The 22,353-nt window shown below is 42.2% G+C and overlaps 1 long non-coding RNA gene across 1 annotated transcript; it reads right to left on the bottom strand.

Annotated features, from left to right (window-relative positions):
* Positions 1-341: 341 nt before the first annotated feature.
* On the bottom strand, positions 342-21,752 carry LOC137378440 (uncharacterized). The gene is made up of 3 exons (XR_010976605.1): positions 21,629-21,752; positions 9,792-9,890; positions 342-1,437 (listed from the first exon to the last, which is right to left on the bottom strand). It is a non-coding gene; the product is annotated as an uncharacterized lncRNA (long non-coding RNA).
* Between the last annotated feature and the right edge of the window lie 601 nt (positions 21,753-22,353).

Here is a 22,353-nt window from a genome sequence, read left to right as displayed (position 1 = left end):
ACATTTACCAACACCATCAATTAATTTAATTTATGGCTACCTTTTACTGATATCATACAGGATATTTCAATGTGTGTGTTTATCCTCCAAGTCCTTGGCAACAGAAACACTTCAAATGGATTTCTCAACTTAAAAGCTGTTTCAGTTTCATACTCCACTGCAACAAGGACCTTGAAATTTTTTTAACTCTACCTACTTAAAGGGGAATGCCAATGAGTCTTGAAAACTGACCATTTATTCAATCTTGAATTCTAAAAGGTATAATATATTAACTATATCTAAATTCTACCTAATTAAGCCTATTCTACCTATATTTCATCACACCCCCTCTTAACCAGGAGAACACAAGTAGGTTGTTTAAACTAAGTAATGCCTAAAATATAAACATGCAATAAAGTGTCATAACCTATTATGTAAAGCAGTGCAATAATACAAAAGATCACATCAACAACAATCAGAGTCCGTGTTGTTACATGGATCATCTAAATTCTCCAAAAATAAATCTTTTAATTCTATCACAAAGTTCAGAATAAAACTATGCGAAGCGTCGGTGACCTGAGGTCACAAAATGTTCAATAAGATGACTGTATTTTGACATGTCGGACATCAATGATCAATCGATGAGACCACGTGATGCCGTAGAGAAGTAAGGTTCCATAGCTGCCACTTGATCTTGAACCGATGAAGTCCTGTTGAGATAAACTAAAATGCGCTTTAGTCGATTTTCAGTCACATTCCAGCCAACGTCCTCATACCAGGAATAAAATGAAAAGAGCTTAACATCAGGGAATTCTGAGGTTACCTGGTAAAAAGTGTTATTCAGAACCTGATTATCATTATAACAGGTGTACATTCCATCAGAAGCTAACTGGGCGACACAAAGACTAGTCATTCCGCCATGTTTTCCTTAGTACCATCGCACTCTTCCAATGTCACAATAAATAAGAACATCACATGCATTGCCTCCCCTCCAAATGTCACTCAGGCAGTAAAATGTTTTATTTCTGCTTCTCTGGAAGAAATCGTATAGTGTGAGGTATTCAAGCAGTAAGACATCTCTGGCATGTCACATGCACTGCCTGCAGCCAGAAGACCTGCAACAAAGAATCCACCAGTAACTTAATCCTTGCTTTACATGAGAGCATGTCCCATCGCTGAGAGTCTACAGTGCTTTGTTCCTTTCCTACAGTATTGCCACCTTCTGTTGTTGTGACTTGACTATCGCTCGTTGCGCCGAATGTGGTTCCCTGTGAACCCAACCTTTAAGGTGCTGCGAGTCTTGCGTGGGGGAGGAACAGTTATTGACGCAGTTGGTTGCAGGTTGATTAGCGTTGTTCCCAATGCCATCCTCCAGGCTGGGTCCTGAAAGACAATGTACAACTGCACCTCGTACTGTTCCTCCATTCCTGTACCCTTCAGGACGTCTCTTCAGGTTGTCTACAGAGACAATTTTAAAAGATTGCTTGCCATTTGGCTGGTTAGTAAATATTTTGACAGTTCTTTCATTAATAACAGAATGTATTTGAACAGGTTTCTTCCACTTAGGTTGCAAACCAGGTTTCTGTTCAAACTTTCTCTCCTGAACCCCACTCCCTGGTTACAGGTTGCCAAGCTTTGTTAGTTACCTGTTTTTGTCTATTCTTCTCTCTGATCCTCTGATCAATTTCATGAATTTGATCTGTTATTTCTTGTCCCAAATCTAACTGTGGTTGTCGAGTCAAGGAGTCAGAAAGCATAGAGACAATAAAGGAACCGTGACGCGAGTAGGTGGTGTATGCATTTCAACACCATACATTAAATAATACGGTGTTCTAGGGAACACTGTTCCTGATGCACATATGGGCACATTATTTAGTGATAACTGTACCTCCGGAATGATGGCGGCCCACTTATTCCTTCTGATTCTCATCAGTTTGGTCAATAGCTTTTTTACTTCCTGGTTTGTACGTTCCATCAGTCCCGCTGACTGCAGATGACGTGGTGTGCTGTGCTCTAAGCCAATCCCCCTTTGCACACAATAATCTTTGAAAACCTTGGAAACAGAGGCTCCACCTTGATCAGTGTGTAGGATTTTGGGTGCACCAGCTACAATAATAATGTCAATAATAGCATTGGCAAGTGCAGTTTCTGAAACAGTTTTTGTGGGGACCAGCCAACAGAAAGAAGTGCAGACATCAACACAAATGAGAACATGTTTATACCCCATTTATGGGAGTAGTGGTCCATTGAAATCAACAAAGAATTTCTCCATTGATTTATTAGACTTCACAGGAGCCAACGGTGGCGATTTAATAAATGATGAGTTGTTGATTAAATTACATGGCTCACAATTTGCCACATATGTTTTACAGGCTTTAAGCATGCCTGGCCACCAATATAAAGGAGTCAATTTGCAGAATGTTGTTCGGGCACCACCATGTGCCTGACCTATACCCTCGTGAGCTTCCTTTATAAGCTGTTCTCATTTGTAACTCGGGGGCACCTCTCAGACACCCTTGGGCAACTTAACCAGTAGAATACCAGTCAGGGTCTCTGCATAGAACTACTTTGATTCATATTCTTTTGGATTCTCTTACGTCGGGTCTAATAGCTGAATCAGTTCCTCATCCTGATTAGCTGCCCATTCTGCCCTAGTGATTACATTTACTATGGCAGGCCCCTCTCAAGGGGGTGTCATGCTGACTGAATGTTTTGCCTGTCCATCGGCAAGACTGTTGTCCTTTGAATGTACTGAACCAGTGATATGCCCGTCAACATGAATTACCTGACAATTACGTTTCACCTTTCACAAATGGAGAATATCTTCCCACAATGACTTGTGTTTTATGGGTTTACCTTTATGATTGGTAAAGCCTGTTTGCTCCCAGAGCGCAAGGTCTTGGTTGTAAGCTCGTTTACAATAGTCACTATCTATACAAATTAATGAGGGCTTAATAGGGTCTGCCCTTTCTAAAGCATACCGTAATGCTGCAGCTTCTGCATACTGTGCTGTCTGTTGGCCAAGAGGTATGGACAGCAATTCTTCTGGATAGAAAGAATAAGAATCCCGAAAGGTACCTATTACTATCCCCATCCCAGCTGAGGATTGTTGGGATATCCCTTTTTAATCATCATTGACGACCCTTCACAGTAAATAACCTGATGATAATCTGTAAGTGGTTTAAGAGGTAACTCCCATCTCGGTATCATCATCTTCCATAATAGGAAGGTGTTCAAAGTCCACGTCTGAGGATAGAGATTTAAAAATGAGTGTAGGATCATTCAAAAAGGAGGCCCATTTGTTGTATTGGATTTGAGTGACTCTTCTCTTGTCGGAGGCCATTCGCAAGACTGATCTCAAGTCTGGTATTTCAGTATAAATTGTAATGGGGTGTATCCCTTGAAGGGGCCGTGCTTTAATGAGGCTCTGAACTACCATCGTCATAACTCTTTCCTTTTCATTGTACCGTCTTTCAGCATGGGAAAAATTATAAGAATGAAACTGAACTGGCACAATTCTATTTTCATTTTTAAAACTGCAACTGCTACTTTAGGAGATGTTTTAACGTGAAGATTAAGTGGGACCTGCAAGTCCCTTTGCTCCAAATTTATAGCGTTCTGTACATCACGACACAGTTGTTATAATTTCAAGTAATCGTCTGGGGAAAAAATGAATGGGCCTTTCTACCTACTAGACAGAGATGCTGAGAGCTCAGCAAAGGTTAGTGTAAATGATCTAGCTAAGTTCAGGAGTCCTAAACTTGCCTGCAAATTTTTCAAGGTTCAGGGATATTGTATTGTATCTAGTTTCTCTTTATAAGACTGAATAGGCCATTGTTTCCTGGGCTTGTGCCAGCCTGTATCAAGAGAGTGAGGTTCTATATCTACCTTGCCACATTGATTCAGATGACGCTGTAGATAAGGGTAGTACTTATTTAGGAGCTGTTCCAAAAAACCCTTGTTTCCCCCCTCCAGGCAGGTGCGGTCTAGCTGTGCCTGAATATATTTCTGTCGGTCATCCTGGTCCGTGGATGCCTCCACAGGCCTGGACGTGACCTTAAGGAAGTATTTAATATCAGGCTGTCCTATAATAAGAGGGCAAACCAAATCAGGTGCTAAACCCACCTCTAGGGTGGCTGTAATACCATAAATAACAACAGGAATTGCATAAAAGGCAACCCACTGTGTCTTATACTGTGTAAATTCCCCTAATTATAACTGATAAATTGTGCTTCCCAAATCTGACCACTGAGTCTTTATAATTACAGGATCCATGACTGAGTAATCAGTTTCTGTCTCAAAGAATGTCTGTACCTGTTCAGCAGTGGGCAGAGTTGCCAGGGCATAGGGGAATTTGAGAGACCCTGGCTGGGTGCCAGCCCTTCACTGTGGAGAGTCAGATGCTTCTGAGTCCTGACTATCAGCCCTGCTTTGATTTCTGATAACTTTAACTGAAGTCTGCCCCTCCCTCTTAGGAGTCTCATGCTTTCCCGACCCCTTAGGTGGTCTATCAGAAGGCTTACAGTCATGACCTTGGGGTGGATGCTGATTCTGTCAGGAGGCTTTCTGATTGCTGCCTCTGTTAGCCCTGGAACCTCCCATTACTCTATGATAGGAATGGCCAGTGTTATATTCATCCCCATGGGGATCTCAGCTCACCCTGCTATCTCTATGATGCGTGGTGCTAGACCGTTCCCACCGTTCTGGGGAAATTTGTTGCTTGCGCTCCTGGCAAGATGGCGGTGCAGACCGACCACACTGCCCATCTGGGGGCCCAAAGGAACGAGTCTGCGGGTGACTGGAACAAGAGGTAGTTCATGTTCTGTTCTGTCCTTGTCTGTGTGCCGCATAATTAGGGAAGTAGAGAGGGTTGTAAACTGAATAGTGGGGGCAAGGGATCAAATTTGGGAAGAACTCATAAATCAAGGAGTGGAGACAAGGCAAAAAAGGTATTAATATGGGAAATGATAAACAGACTGTGACAGGAAGGGACAGAGAGTACAAATCTAAGAGTAAATCAACAAATAAGGCTAGAGGTTACAAAAATAATAAAAGGACAAAAGAATGCACATAGCATTCGAAACAAAACAGGTGAACTGAGAGTACAAATAGAAATAAATAAGTACGATCTGATAACTATTAGAGAGACATGGCAGCAGGACCACATAGATTGGGGTGAATATTGAAGAGTATATGGCATTTAGGAAGGACAGGAAGCGAGGAAAAGGTGGAGGGGTAGCTCTGTTAAGTAATGGTATTAGCGCAATAGACAGGGATGATCTAAGTGCAGGAGACCAGGATGTAGAAGCAGTTTGGGTAGAGATGAGAAAGCATAAAGGCAAGAAGACACTTGTGGGAGTCGTGTACAGGCCACCTAACATTAACCACACTGTAGGATGGGGTATAAAGGAAGAAACAAGGGCAGCTTGTCAGAAAGGTACAGAAATAATTATGGGAGATTTTAACCTACATATAGACTGGAAAAATCAGATGGGCAGAGGTAGTTGAGATGAGGAGTACATAGAATGTTTTCGGCATAATTTCTAGGAACAATATGTTCTGGAGCCAACCAGAGAGTAGGCTATACTAGACCTGGTATTCTGCAATGAGATAGGATTAATTAATGACCTCATAGTTAAAGCACCCCGAGGTAGTAGTAATCATAATATGCTTGAATTTTACATTCAGTTTGAGGGAGAGAATAGTGGGTCCAAGACTAGATTTTAAACTTAAAGGGCAATTATGAGGGCATGAAAGCAGAGCTAGCTAAAGTGAACTGGCAAATCAGGTTAAGGGATACGTCATAGAGTCAGAGAATCATAGAGTTGTACAGCATAGAAACAGACCCTTCGGCCCACCGCGTCCATACTGAACATAATGCCTATCTATACTAATCCCACCTGCCTGCATTAATTCCATATCCCTCTATGCCTTGCTCATTCAAGTACCTGTCCAGATGCCTCTTAAATGTTGTTACTGTTCCCGCCTCCACCACCTCCTCAGGCAGCTCATTCCAGATACCCACTATTCTTGGTTTGAAAAATGTACCCCTTTGATCCCTTTTAAACCTCCTCCCTTTCACCTTAAATCTATGCCCTCTAGTTTTAGTCACCCCTACCATGGGAAACAGACTCTGGCTATCTACCCTATCTATGCCTCTCATAAATTTATATACCTCTATCATGTCCCCTCTCAGCCTCCTTCGCTCCAGGGAAAACAGACCCAGCCTTTCCAATCTCTCTTTATAACTCAAACCCTCCAAACCAGGCAACATCCTTGTGAATCTTTTCTGCACCCTCTCTAGCTCAATCGCATCTTTCCTGTAGTGCGGCGACCAGAACGGCACACAGTATTCCAGATGCAGCCTAACCAACGTTATGTACAGCTGTAACATGATGAACAACTCTTATACTCAATGCCTCGGCCGATGAAGGCAAGCATGCCATACGCCTTCTTCACCACCCTGTCTACCTGTGTTGCCACTTTCAGGGAACTATGTACTTGCACCCCAAGGTCTCTCTGCTCAACAACACTCCCCAGGGCCCTGCCATTCACTGTATATGTCCTGCCCTGGTTTAATTTCCCAAAATGCATCACTTCACACTTGTCTGCGTTAAATTCCATTTGCCAATCCCTTGCCCACTTTCCCAGTTGATCTATATCATGTTGTAACCTTAGACAACCTTCTTCACTGTCATCTGCAAACTTACTAATCATGCCCCCTGCATTCACATTCAAGTCATTAGTATATATGGCACACAACAGAGGGCCCAGCACCAATCCCTGCGGCACGCCGCTGGTCACCGGCCTCCAATCTGAAAAACAACCCTCCACTACCACCCTCTGCCTCCTATCACCAAGCCAAATTTGTATCCAATTTGCTAGCTCACCCTGGATCCCATGTGTTCGAAACTTCTGGACCAGCCTACCATGTGGGACCTTGTCAAAGGCCTTGCTAAAGTCCATGTAGACAACGTCCATCGCCCTGCCCTCGTCAATCCTCTTGGTCACTTCCACGAAAAACTCAATCAAATTCGTGAGACTTGATTTCCCACGCACAAAGCCATGCTGACTATCCCTAATCAGACCATGCCTTTCCAGATGCATATAAATCCTGTCTCTCAGAATCCCTTCCAATAACTTTCCCACCATTGATGTTAGGCTCACCGGCCTGTAATTCCCTGGCTTATCCCTGCTGCCCTTCTTGAATAAAGGCACAGCATTATCTATCCTCCAGTCTTCAGGTACCTCACCCGTGGCTAACGATGATACAAAAATCTCTGCCAGGGCCCCAGCAATCTCCTCCCTTGCTTCCCATAGCATCCTAGGATACACCCAGTCAGGCACTGGGGATTTATCCACCTTAATGCGCTTCAAAACCTCCAACACCTCCTCCTTTGTAATGTTGATATCGCTGTTCCTCCCTTGAACTCAATAGCTTCCATGACCTTCTCCACGGTAAATACGGACGAGAAATATTCATTTAAGACCTCGCCTATTTCCCGTGGCTCCACACATAGATTGCCACACAGATCCTTAAGGGGACCTACTCTCTCCCTTGCTACCCTTTTACTCTTAATATACTTATAGAATCTTTTAGGATTCTCCTTTATCTTATCTGCCAGGGAAATCTCATGGCCCCTTTTTGCCCTCCTAATTTCCTTCTTAAGTGTACTCCTACATCCCCTATACTCCTCGAGGGACTCGCTCGATCCCAGCTGCCTATACCTGACATGTGCCTCCTTCTTTGTCCTGAACAGACCCTCAATATCCCTCGTCAACCAAGGTTCCCTTTACTTGCCAGCCTTGCCCTTCCATCTAACAGGAACATGCCGGCCCTGAACTCTTCCTATCTCACTTTTAAAAGCCTCCCACTTGCCAGACGTCCCTTTACTTGTAAACAGCCTCTCCCATTCAACTTTTGAGAGTTCCTGTCTGATGCCTTCCTCCAATTTAGGACTTCAACCTGAGGACCAGTCCTATCCTTTTCCATAACTATCTTGAAGCTAGTAGAGTTACGGTCACTGGTCCCAAAGTGTTCCCCCACTGACACATCAACCACCTGCCCATCCTCATTTCCTAAGAGGAGGTCGAGTGTAGCCCCTTCTCTAGTAGGGCCATCCACATACTGCTTCAGAAAACTATCCTGGACACACTTAACAAATTCTTCCCCATCTGATCCTTTAGCACTAAGGCAGTCCCAGTCAATATTAGGGAAGTTAAAATCACCTACTATTACAACCCTATAATTCCTACACCTGTCTGTGATTTCCCTACATATATGCTCCTCCAATTCCCTCTGACTATTGGGGGGCCTATAGTCTAATTCCATCAAAATTTATTTCTAAGTTCTACCCATATGGCCTCACTGGACATTCCCCCCGGGATATCCTCTCTCAGTACTGCCGTGATGTCCTCCCTACTCAATTGTGCAACTCCCCCTCTCTTACCTCCACCTCTGTCACGCCGGAAGGATCGGTAGCCCCGGAACATTAAGCTGCCGGTCCTGCCCATCCCTCAACCACGTTTCCATAATAGCTATAATATCACAATTCCATGTACCGATCCATGCTCTGAGTTCATCTGCTTTACCTGTAAGGCTTCTTACATTAAAGTAAATGCAGTTTAGCCTATCAGACCTTCCACGCTCCCTGTCCTGCCCCTGCCTGGCCTGCCTACTGGACTTGCTTGCTTTAGCCTCTACATTTGCCTCAACTATCTCATCTGAGAGACTACTACTTTGGGTCCCACCCCCCTGCAAGGCTAGTTTAAACCCTCCCGAGTATTACTAGCAAACCTCCCCGCAAGGGTATTGGTCCCCTTCCAGTTTAGACGCAACCTGTCCTTCTTGTACAGGTCACCTCTGCACCAGAAGAGATACCAATGATCCAAGTAGCTGAAGCCCTCCCGCCTACACCAGCTCTTCAGCCACGCATTCATTTGCCTTCTCCTCCTATTCCTACCTTTACTAGCACGTGGCACAGGGAGTAATCCTGAGATTACAACCCTAGAGGTCCTGCTTTTTAACCTTCTGCCTAACTCCCTATATTCACTTTAGAGGACCTCATCTCTTTTCCTGCATATGTCGTTAGTACCAATATGGACCACAACCTCTGGCTGCTCACAGTCCCCTTTCAGAATGTCCTGCAGCCGCTCCGAGACATCCTTGACCCTTGCACCAGGGAGGCAACATACCATCCTGGAGTCTCATTTACAGCCAGAGAAACGCCTATCTGCACCCCTTATGATAGAATCCCCTATCACTATAGCTCTTCCAACACTTTTCCTCCCCTGCTGTGCAGCAGGGCCACAGGGACTCCTGCACTACCTGCCTGCGCCTACTACTCTGTCTGGTGGTCATCCATCCTTTTTCTGCTTGTGCAGCCATTACCTGCGGTGTGACCACCTCACTAAACATGCTATCCACGACATCCTCAGCATCGCGGATGTTGCACAGTGAATCCACCCGCAGCGCCAGCTCCGTAATGCGGGTAGCCAGTAGTTGCAGATGGATACACTTCCTGCACACATGGTCACCAGGGACACTGGAAGCATCCCTGATTTCCCACATAGCGCAAGAGGAACATATCACAGGGCTGAGCTCTCCTGTCATGACTTACCTTTAGATTAATTTAATTACTCCCTTTAAAAAATACTAATTATACTAGGAGCCTTGTTCTACCCACTCCAATGTAAAGTCCTTAAAAATAAAACACTTTAGTAGTACTCACCTTATCACCAGAGGTTTTTTTTTTCCAACAAAAAAACTTTCCCCTTATTTTTTTAAAGATATTCTAACAGCTGCAACTCACCAACCAATCACCTTGCAGCTCTCCTCTGACGTCACTTTTGGCTTTTTTTCCCAAAACTCCAGCTTGCTGGAAGAGGTCCGAATGCTCTGAGCTCCGCTCCTGGAAGGTAAGAGGTCAATTGAGATGCAGTGGCAGACATTTAAGGGGATATATCAGAATATACAGAATAGATACATTTCAACGAGAAAGAAAAATTCCAAGGGTGGGACCCGCCATCCGTGGTGAATTAAAACAGTTAAAGATAGTATCAAACTTAAAGAAAAAGTCTATAACTGCGCAAAGATGGGAGGCAGGTAAGAAGATTGGACAGAATATAAAAATCAGCAAATAATGAATAAAAGATTGATAAGGAAGGTAAAATTAGAGTACGAGAGAAAGCTAGCTAGAAATATAAAGACAGATAATAAGAGTTTCTATAGATATTTAAAAAAGAAAAGAGTTAACAAAGTGAGCATGGCTCCTATGGAAAGTGAGTCTGGGGAATTAATAATAGATAATAAGGAGATGGCAGATGAGTTGAAGAGATATTTTGCATCGGTCTTCACTATTGAGGATACAAGTAACATCCCAGTATTAGCTGTAATTCAGGGAAATGGAAGGGAGGGAGGAACTCAAGAAAATTACAATCACCAGGGAAGTGGTACTGAACAAATTGTTGGAGCTGTGGGCTGACAAATCCCCGAGTCCTGATGGACTTCATCCTAGAGTGTTAAAAGAAGGGGCTAGTGAGATAGTTGATGCATAAGTTTTGATTTTTCAAAATTCCCTAGATTTGGGGGAAGGTTCCGTTAGATTGGAAAATAGCAAACGTAACTCCCTTATTCAAAAAGGGAGGGAGACAGAAAGCAGGAAACTACAAGCCAGTTAGCTTAATATTTGTCTTAGGGAAAATGTTAGAAGTTATTATTAAAGACAGAATAGCAGGGCATTTAGAAAAATTCAAGATAATCAGGCAGAGGCAACATGGTTTTGTGAAAGGGAAATCATATTTAACCAATTTATTGGAGTTCTTTGAGGGAGTTACATGTGCTGTGGATAAAGGGGAATTAGTGGATGTATTGTACTTAGATTTCCAGAAGGAATTTGATAAGGTGCCACATCAAAGGTTATTGCAGAAAATAAAAGCTCATGGTATAGGGGGTAACATATTGGTATGGTTAGAAGATTGGTTAGATAACAGGAAATAGAGAGTAGGCATTATTGGGTCATTTTCTGGTTGACAAGATGTAACGAGTGGTGTGCCACAGGGATCTGTGCTGGGGCCTCAACTTTTTACAATTTATATAAATGATGTAGATGAAAGGACCAAAGGTATGGTTGCTAAATTTGATGACACAAAGATAGGTAGGAAAGTAAATTGTGAAGAGGACATAAGGAGGCTACAAAGGGATATAGATAGGTTAAGTGAGGGGGCAAAGACCTGACAAATGGAGTATAATGTGGGAAAGTGTGAAATTGTCCACTTTGGCAGGAAGAATAAAAAAGAAGCTTATTATCTAAATGGTGAGAGATTGCAGAGCTCTGAGATGCAGAGGAATCTGGGTGCCCTAATGCATGAATCGCAAAAGGTTTGCATACAGGTACAGCACGTAATTAGGGAAGCTAAAGGAATGTTATCGTTTATCGCAAGGGGAATTGAATACAAAAGTAGGGAGATTATGCTTCAGCTTTACAAGGCATTGGTGAGACCACATCTGGATACTGTGTACAGTACTGATCTCCTTATTTAAGGAAGGATGTAAATGCGATGGAAGCAGTACAGAGAAGGTTTACTAGACTAATACCTGGGATGGGCTGGCTGTCTTACGAGGAAAGATTGGACAGGCATGGCTTGTATCCACTGGAATTTAGAAGAGTAAGAGGTGACTTGATTGAAACATATAAGATCCTGAGGGGTCTTGACAGGGTGGCTGTGGAAAGGATGTTTCCCCTTGTGGGAGAATCTAGAACTAGGGGTCATTGTTTAAAAATAAGGGTTCGCCCATTTAATACAAGGATGAGGAGAATGTTTTTCTCTCCGAGATCATGAGTCCTTGGAATTCTCTTTCTCAAATGGCGGTGGAAGCAGAGTCTTTATTTTTAAGGGAGAGGAAGATAGATTCTTGATAAGCAAGGGGTTGGAAGGTTATCGGGAGTTGGTGGAAGTGTGGAATAATCAGTTCAGCCTTGAACTTATTGAATGGCGGAGCAGACTTGAAGGGCCAAGTGGCCTACTCTTGCTCTTAATTCATATGTTCATATGTGTGAAACAGAGACATTGTCCACGTTACTTTTAACCTTAGGATCCAGTTGGACCACACGTTTAGTATGGGGCAGACCCAGCAAGGCATGGTTAGAGCGGATAATGCGTTCAACATTATCCCACCTCTGCTAGTCATCAGGATAAGCAAACAATGCCCCTTCACAGGCTAATCTAAGTGCAGAATTCTGATACTAAGTTAGCAAGACAACCTTGAACAATTTCCCAGTTGCCATGTATAAGGTTCTTACCTAATCGATAGGCAGCTACCAAACCATTCGACTTAACAATATTTTGAAGAATTTCTTTGGTTGAACCGATTACATGCCCTCCCTGGGTTGCGGTCAGGAGGTGGGAACATATTTGTATCCAGCTGTTGCACTTGTTAATTGGGGGGACGAGATTAGAGTTTAACATCATGGAGAAGAGCTGCCGTAAATGTGCAGCACTCCAGCCCTGACAACGATTGTCAAGTCTATCAAGGTTGTTTAAAAGCTATCTTGTTTTATCTTGGTTGCTGAGACTGGGCTTGCCACACATGGCCTACATAGAGTTAAGATTCACATTGCCTAGGGGTTAATTTGAGACTGCACTGGCTGTCCCACTGACAGAGGAAAGCCTGCAGCACCATCATTCACAACAGCCTGGAGAAGTGTCTGTTTCATCTGAAGGTGATGTACCAGTAGCTGTCTATAATCCTCCCGCAAATTCTGATCACAAACCTCATTGTGAGGAAGCCATCTAATCCAAAACCCATGGCCACCACGCATATAGGGAGATCCAGGACCTACAATTTTACCATGGATACCCCCAACCTGTCGTGCACCAGTCATTAGGCCACCCAGTTATGCAAGTGTGCACTTTATCATTAAGGAATGTTGTGGGTCTGGGGTATCAGTCTGATTATCACACTGAATACGTGCAATCCCTTCCTCCTGGGGGTCAGCCACAATAGTACCATGAGCTCTAACTGAATCATTGGCATCAAAATTATCTATCTCGAAGACTACCACTCGATCTACCTGAGGCAGCGGAATGGGATTCTGTAATCTACAGAAATAAGTTGATGAATCACCCAATGGAAAAATTAAGCCAATCCCTTCTTCACTAGCCATTATATTTGAACAGATCCTGAACTGGGACTTAACATACATTAGGATCTAATCTCAACTGGGATTTAAAGTGAACTTTAAAGGAAATTTCCAAACCTCAAAAGTAGAATGAGGGAGTTCTGATTTAATATCCACAAACCATGATCAAGAGTTTGCTGTCTCAAGATTCTTAAATCGGGGTCTTAATAACACTGACATTAAGTATTCCTTCCATACTTACAAATCTAAAATAAACGTTAAAGACTAACATATAGTTACAGGATTCTGTTAACAACAAGCCACATTTTTGGGCGCCTACTTAAGTGATTTATGACTTTAACCCCTTACAGGGACTAAACCAAATCAGGAGTACATCCCTATGAATCTCCTTTAATTATGTTCAAACCAGACAAATTCTTATAGACACTTATTTGGGTTCAAAGAATTGAATTAGCTTTCCCCCAAAGAAAGAAAACTAACAGAGAATATTACCATTTTTCAGATAGCCTATTTTTAAATAATTATGGCTAAGTCATAAATATCCCATATATTATAAGGGTCTGGGAATCTCTCTTCAATTCGTATCTCTCCACCTAAAGAGACACAGAGAGGGGGTTCTTGTAGTTGCATACAGAATGCTACATGAGATGATCTTTTAACTTCTATATATTTATTATAGAATTTAACATGCAATACACTTTTAAGCGTATAAGTATATCACAATATCAAATATTACTAAGAGATGTAACACATAATCTTATTTCTAACAGAATCCAAAACTTGCTAATTTTACAGCAAAATATCTTAGAATATCCATCAAAATTTGAAGTAAACTTTTACCTTAAATTCCCCGAGTAAACCATGGGTTGAAAAGTATTGGTTGAGGAATTCAACACTTCTAATTTTTTGCCTCAAAAACTGTCATGTTTATACTGTTTCTAAAGTGTCATATGGTCTTTTAGTGTATAGGTGCTACCTTTCTGTGTATGTTTTTCTTGCATTCAAGATCCATATTTGGTAGTATCGTTAACTAACATCTCCACTTAATGTTTTACTGGAATTCCCCTGCTCTTGAAATTGAGAGCATTTATCTGGTCAAAATATTTATAATTGTGTTTTATGGTAGGTTAAACCCTCTTTGTGGGTCAATCTGCCTACATTTACCAACACCATTAATTAATTTGATTTATGGCTACCTTTTACTGATGTCATACATGATATTTCAATGTGTGTTTATCCTCCAAGTCTTTGGCAACAGAAACACTTTAAATGGATTTCCCAACTTAAAAGCTGTTTCTGTTTCAAACTCCACTGCAACAGGGACCTTGAAGTTTTTTTTAACTCTACCTTCTTAAAGGGGAATGCCAGTGAGTCTTGAAAACTGACCATTTATCCAATCCTTAATTCTAAAAGGTATAATATATTAACTATATCTAAATTCTATCTAATGAAGCCTATTATACATATATTCCATCACACTATGTCCGACCTTTCCAATCTATAACTGGATATCTGAAAACCATTGTCTTAATGATCCTGCTTGTTTTATAAATATAGGACTTTTTAAAGGTTTTCTTTTTCACAGTACACTTTTATTCTTGTTTAGATAGATTCATTTTCTGCAGTCCTGCCCTTTAAGGATTCCATAGATGCTGGAACTTTGAGTGTTTTTTTTAAAGGAAGCCAATAGAAGTTTTGGACTGAGTTTGAATTGTAAACAGATACTGGAAAACATCTGAAAGAACCTAGTCAGGGTTGTTTTTGACTTGGGGAGATGTTGACAGGCCAAGATCGATGGACATCAGGAGACTTGACTTCTGGAATGTTTTCAGTTTCAATTTGACTTTTAAAAAGACAGTTGGTGTTTTGCCTGCAACATAAGAAGAGCAACTCAGCTCTCTCTCTTGAAAACAACTCCTGCATTCAATGTTTCAGTTCCTATTTCCTCCTGTATTTGAAGAAACACTGCACGTTTGAAGGAAACTTTGCATCAAATGTGTGGGAACTGAAACCTTTGTTGCTGCATTCCTGCTGTAAGGCCTATTTTGTGCCTCTGTAGCTGCATCTCTTGGAAAGCCTACCAAACTGATCATCAACATCACCTGGAAACAACTGTTCGACCAAGATCCCATTGACAGCCATCGACACGCATTTGGGACGCAAAACCAAAACAAAGGACATCTTTCCATACCTTCTTTTCAGCCTATTATTCCTTCTATTTCTTTGTAACAGCTGTAAACAAAAATCCCTTTTATTTTTCCCAGATAACTGGTGTGTATGTATGTGTGCGAGGGCTAGGATAAATAAAGGGCTTTAATATTTCAATTTGCGTGTCTGTTTTACTTCATTATTGGTTAGAACTTGGTTTATAATAAACTGATTTTTTTTTGTTATTAATGAAACCTGGTTGGAATGTGATTGAGTGTACTGTTAGGTGGGAAAATTTAAATATATGTTGTGACCTGTGGAGAAGTGGGATGAGAATAAAGAGGGCACTCCTCCTGCCTCAGTCGTAACATATAATTGGGGGCTCTGTGTGGGATAACCCAATGCCGCTCATGTTCAATTGTATATGGGCTAATAATAATTGAAAAAGGAAAACTAAAAGAACCAGGTTTCTGGTGTAATAGAGTAAAGTCTACACCACCAGAATGTCTTTAACAGTCACTGTGACTTTTTTTGGTGAAAGAGAATGTAGACCTTAACCAAGGTTAAGCGAATAGCATTGGCAGCAACATTGGGGTTAGAGTTAAAACCAGGAGCTAAGAAAGCAGACATAATTGAAGTAATAGCCCAACATTTGAAATTGGAAGAAGAAGAAAGCAAACCAAAGGGTAGTGCTGTTGAATTAGCTAAAATTCAGTTAGAAATGAAAACACTTGAGCAGGAACAGGAAATGGAAAAACTTAAACTTCAATAAGAAAAAGAAATAGAAATAAGAAAACTTGAGCAGGAAAAAGAATTGAAAAATCTTGAGTTTGAAAAAGAGGAAAAGGAAAAGGAGACAGCATTTCAGACAGAACAAGAAAGAGAAGGAAGGGAACATGAAGTTAAAAAAGTGTAACTAAAACAACAGGGTGGGCCTGACTCCAGTGAAGATTTTGGTGAAGACAGATCTGACTACAGCCCAGAACCCAGCAGAAAACTGTTTAATTTTATATAAGCTGTCTCTAAGTTTGAGGAAAGGGACATAGAGGCATTTTTCATTTCTTTTGGAAAGATAGCCAAACAAATGAACTGGCCAACGGAAAGCTGGACACCGCTTATGCAAAGCAGATTGATGGGCAGAGCTCATGAAGTTTGTGCCATGCTTTCTGAGGAGGCTTCTGCAGATTATGAGATGGCAAAAAAAGCTATTCTCGCTGCATTTGAGTTGGTCCCTGAAGCTTAACAACAGAAATTTCAGAACCTCCGGAGATTCTCCGGGCAGACTCGTACAGAATTTGAGAGAGTAAAACAAATTAATTTTGATTGTTGGATACAGGCACTAAAGATGGAAGCCACCTTAGGGAATTAATTCTCCTGAAAGAATTAAAAAAATAATTTCTTCCCTTAGTAAAAACCTATGTAGAGAACCAGAAGGTTTCAATGGCCAGACAGGCAGCAGAAATTGGAGATGATTATGAGCTTGTGCATAAGCCCAACCCCTTTGTCCTTCACCCCCACAAACCCAAGAAGGATGGAAGGTGGGAGCGTGAAAGGAAAACAAGTAGCTGGGGACAAGAAGGGACAGCTGGGAACACCCCTGGACCTCCTCTGCAGGCCAAAAAGCAAGATGCTGAGGGGGGAAGTGAGGTCCGCAAGCCTAAGTGTTATCATTGTCACAAGATGGGACAGCTCGTGCAGAATGCTGGAAGTTGTGAGGTAAACCCATGAAACCTATTGGGATACACAAAGCCAATGCAGAGAAAGGGGCCCTGACCGAGGGTACAACAGATCAGGCTGTAGCGTTAACTGCAGCTGTAAAGCCAAATACAAAAAACAATGTGAGTGCAGGGGTTAAGAACAAGATACCGGAGAGTTATAGGGAATTCTTGTTGAAAGGAAAGGTAACACCTTATCCCTCAAGTGAGGCAAGCAAACCTATAGTTATACTTAGGGATGCAGGAGCAACCCAAACTCTTTTACTGAGGGAAGGCATAATATTTCCACCAGAGAGTGCTCTGAACACTAGTGTTTTAGTGAATGGTATTGGCAGGTGTAAAAACATGTACCTTCGGGTGCACCTGGAGTGTGACCTAATGTCTGGAACAGTAACTGTAGGAGTTGTTCATAGTTTGTCAGTAGACATAATTGACCTACTCCTGGGAAATGATTTGGCCGGAGAAAAAGTAGTAGTTTCTCCCGTATTCACAGAGAAACCAAGTGATGTTAAAGAGACCAACAGTTACAGGTAAAGGTTCCAGGAATTTTTCCTTCATGTGTAGTAACCCGAGCAATGGCTAAACAAGTTCCATTGTTGGCAGTAAAATTGGCACCACTGTCAAATAGTTGAATATCTGAAACTTTATTTGGGGATTTGGATAAACCAAAGGAAATGTTTTATAAGTCTTCTCTGATCACGGTTCAGCAAGCTGATCCAGAGTTTTAAAAAAATGGCACAATCAGCTCTAACTGAAGCGGAGGCAAAAGGAGTTCCAGAAAGCTATTATATTAAAGATGGGGTTTGATGAGGAAGTGGAGACTACCTCACAGACCTACGGATGAAGAATGGATGGTTGTTCATCACATAGTGGTACTGCCAAAGTATCACCGGGAAATTCCTATAGCGGGAGATGTGGGATCCAGAAGACCAAATCACGCATAAGTCAACATTTTTACTGGCCAGATCTTTCCCAGGATGTGGGTTTGTAAAACATGTCATATGTGCCAGATTGTGGGAAAATCACAATCTGTCATAAAACGGGCACCTCTAATTCCCATAGCAGTTATTGGAGAACCATTTAGTAAGGTGTTGGTAGACTGTGTAGGATCTTTACCGAAAACAAAAGCGAAACACCAATATATATATCACTATCATGGATGTGGCTACTTGGTTCCCAGAGGCCATTCCCTTCAGACAATCTCTGCTATGGTAGTGATAGAGACGCTAACCCAGTTCTTCACTAGATATGGATTATCTATTGCGATTCAGTCGGATCAAGGTTCCAATTTTGTGTCCAAAAATTTTCAGTAAAACACAGTTAATGTCTTCAGCCTACCATCCACAGACACGAGGGGCTTTAGAAAGGAAATAAAAACAGAAGGTGCTGGAAATATTCAGCAGGTCTTAAAGCATCTGTGGAGAGAGAAGCAGAGTTAACATTTCAGTTCAGTGACCTTTCATCGGAACTGGCAAAGATTAGAAATGTAATAGGTTTTAAGCAAATAAAGCGGGGTGGGGAAAAGAGAACAAAAGATAAGGTGTGTGATAGAACAGAGAGCCAGAAAAATTAACTGACAAGGAGTTCATGGAGCAAAGGCAAAGACAGTGTGTTAATGGTGTGGTGAAAGACAAAGTGTTAGTGTAGAGGAAATATTAATGACAGAATAATGAGCAGCCTTAGCCAAAAGCACAAACATGAAAAAACCAGTAGGCAGGCACATGGTAAAAAACAAAAAAAAAGGAACAAAGTAAAATAAAAATAAAAAGGACCAGTCTGTGTTCTGGGAATGCCTCATGAGAGCTTGCAAAGTTGCTCAGGAACACCTTAAAGCTTTCCAAACAACTATGAAGAAATGGGCAGACAAGCATGCTAAGATCCAAACATTTCAACCAGGTGATGAAGTGTTAGTATTACTGCCTTTACAGGGTGAATCGTTAAAAGCACGGTTCAGTAGTCCATTTCAAGTGGTCAAGAGAATTGGTGAAGTAAATTATTTGATTGACACCCCAGATTGCCGGAGGAAGAATCGACTGTGTCATATCTATATGCTAAACCAATACTATCGCTGGGGAACAGAATAAGTAAACACAGGTATGTCAGGTAGTAGGGACAGTGAAGAATGAAGATGATAATGAGAATGAGGCAGAAGCAGGCCTAGACAGTTCTCAAATTGAACTTCCGATTAGCTCATACTGAATTGCTGTGCAATGCTTTCATATTTAGATGTAGAACAACGAGAACACTAACAAGGCTACTCACAGCGTTTGAAAGAGTCTGTGGGGATAAGCCAAGATGTACAACCTTCGCCACATGATGCGGTGGTAGGGGAATCTGTTTCTATAAAACAGCATCCTTACAGCTTAAATCCAGAGAAACAGGCCCAAGTAAAAGCAGAAATCCAATACGTGATCGAAAACCACCCAATTGAACCCAGTCAAAGCAGCTGGAGTTCACCATTATTATTATGGCCTAAACCTGATAGTTCAACTAGACTTTGCATAGACTACAGAAAAGCTAATGCAGTGATAAAGGCAGACTCCGACCCAATCCCTCACTTGGAAGACTGCATTAACAGAGTGGGCAGTGCCATGTTTCTTACAAAAATAGATGTGTTAAAGGGAAACTGGCAAGTTCCTCTAACCCCTGAGCTAAAGAAATATCAGCCTTGTCACACCAGACGGACGGTTTGTTCCAGTGCCGAGTGATACCATACAGGCTAAGGAGTGCCCCAACGCTTCAGAGACTAGTCAGCCCAGTGGTAACCAGTGTTCTGAACTGTGTGGTTTACCTTGGTGATGTGCTGGTTTATATTAACACTTGGAAGGAATCCTTGGAACAACTGGGGAGTTCTGTTTGGAAGGTTGCAGTCGGCTGTTTTGGTGATAAACTTTGTAGAAAAATTTCAAAACCAGAATGCCAGGTTGTTTCAATGGAGTTTACTATTACAGCCCTATCACTTAAAGATTATCCACATTGTGGACAAAGATAATGTTATTGCAAATGCTTCATCACAAATTTAACTTTGTTTGAGTTATGAGTGCAGAGATGGTACAAAGCAAAACTGTATTAACTGCAGGTGAAGAGTGAATGGGATGAGTGTGAGAATGTCTTTTAAAATGTTTTCATCTTCTGTTTTAATGCATTTCAAAATGGTGTTTCATTTCTCCTATGCCAGAAGTGTTACAAGTGTTTCCATTTTTTGTTAAATTTTCAGAGTTTGTTTTAAAACTGAAAAGGATCCCATAGATGTTGGAACTTTGGGTGTTTTTAAAAAAAAAGTCACTAAAAGTTTTGAACTGTAAACAGTTACTGGAACGCACCTATTTTCAAATAACCTAGCAGGGGTTAGAAGAACCAGAGAAAAATTATGGCCATTCAGCCCATCATATCTGCACCAGACGAAAAACTGGCCTCCCAAGCTAATCCCAACTTCAAGCACCTGGTCCATAGCCTAAACCATCCCCAACAGCACTAGCAAACCTTCCTGCAAGGGTATTTGTCCCAGCCCTGTTCGGGTGTAGACCGTCTGGCTTGTATAGGTCCCACCTTCCCCAGAACGAGTCCCAATGCCCCAGAAATCCGAAGCCCTCCCTCCTGCACCATTTCTCCAGCCACGCATTCATCTGGTGTATTCTCCTATTTCTATACTTACTTGCATGTGACCTTGGGAGTAATCCGGAGATTACCACCTTTTGAGGTCCTCATTGCTAATCTCTTCCCTAACTCTCAAAACTCAGCCTGCATGACATCATTCCTCTTTCTGCCTATATTGTTGGTACCAACGTGGACCATGACCTCTGAATGTGGACCCTCGCTCTCCAGAATGCACTGTAGCCGCTCGGTGATATCCATGACCCTTGCACTTGGGAGGCAACATACCATCCTGGAATCATTTCTGCGACCACAGAAACACCTGTCTGTTCCCCTAACTATAGAATCCCCTATCACTATTGCTCTCTTGTAATTTCTTCTCCCTCTCTGCACAGCTGAACCACCCATGATGCTCTGGTTATGACTCTTGCTGCATTCTCTAGAGGAACCCTCTCTCCCATCAGTACTCAGAACTGAATACCGGTTAGAAAGTGGGATTCCCTCCAGGAACTCCTGCACTACCTGCCTTGACCTCCTTGTCTGTCTGGCAGCACCCAGTCTCTCTCTGCCTGTGCTCTCTTAAGCTCCGGGGTGACTACCTCCTGAAACATGCTATACCCACAGTTCTCTACCTCACGGATGTGCCACAGTGACTCCAGCCGCCATTCGAGTTCCGAAACCCAGAGATCAAGCTTCTACAGCCAGCTTTACAAACTAATTATTGCTAATATATTAAGTAGAATAACTTACCAGTTACTTGCTAATCAGCTTTTTCCCTGTACCCTGGAGGCTGCAAAGGCAGAAAAGAAAAGCAAGAGACCAAAGAGCACCTCCTTCCCCGAGTCAGTAAAGTCCCTCACACCGACTCACAGCCTTACACTCTGTCCGAACAGCATTTTCTAATCAGTAATTATTCATAAATTACACTAACTAAAAACCTTAGTAGTACTAACCTTACCACTTACAAGGTAGCTATTTGAGTGTTTAAAAAAAAAACATTTTTCTCTCTGATTTTTTAAGCTATTATAGGGAATAACTGCTTTTACTTACCAAGCAATCAACTTAAGGATTTCCCATGATGCCACTTAGCTTTTTTCCCCCCACTTTTCAATCCAGCCACGGTCCGCCGACTGCCACTCTGGTCTTTCAGGTAAGTGAGAGCCTTGAGCCCTGCTCTTGATTTCTATCTCACGCTCCAGTCCCGGTTCCAGCGATGTCCGCTGACTGCCTCTCTGGTCTTCCAGATAAGTGAAGGCTTCGTGCCCCGCTGTCAATTTTTATCTTCCGCTCCAGTCCCTGTTCCTCCAAGATCCGCCGACTGCCTCTCTGGTCTTCCAGGTAAGTGAGGGCCTCGAGTCCCGCTCTTGATTTTTATCTCCCGCTCCAGTCCCAGTTCCTCATGGGTCCGCCAACTGCCACTCTGGTCTTCCAGGTAAGGTTGTTTTGACTTGGGGGGATGTTGACAAAGGAGTGACAGGCCAAGATTTATGGGCATTGGGAGACTTGACTTCTGGAATGTTTTCAGTTTCAATTTGAACTGTTAAAAAGCAGGTTGGTGTTTTTCCTGCAACAGAAGGACAACAGTTCAGTTCCCTCTCTTGAAAACAAATCCTGCATCCAGTGTTTCAGTTTCCTATTTCCTCCTGTATTTGAAGAAACACTGCATGTTTGAAGGAACCTTTGCACCAAATGTGTGGGAACTGAAACTTTGTTGCTGCATTCCTGCTACAAGACCTATTTGGAGCCTCCGTAGCTGCATCTCTTGGAAAGCGTAC

The sequence above is a fragment of the Heterodontus francisci genome, chromosome 16 (genome assembly GCF_036365525.1).
Source record: "Heterodontus francisci isolate sHetFra1 chromosome 16, sHetFra1.hap1, whole genome shotgun sequence".
NCBI classification, from domain to species: domain Eukaryota; kingdom Metazoa; phylum Chordata; class Chondrichthyes; order Heterodontiformes; family Heterodontidae; genus Heterodontus; species Heterodontus francisci.
This window is presented reverse-complemented; position numbering and strand designations above follow the sequence as displayed.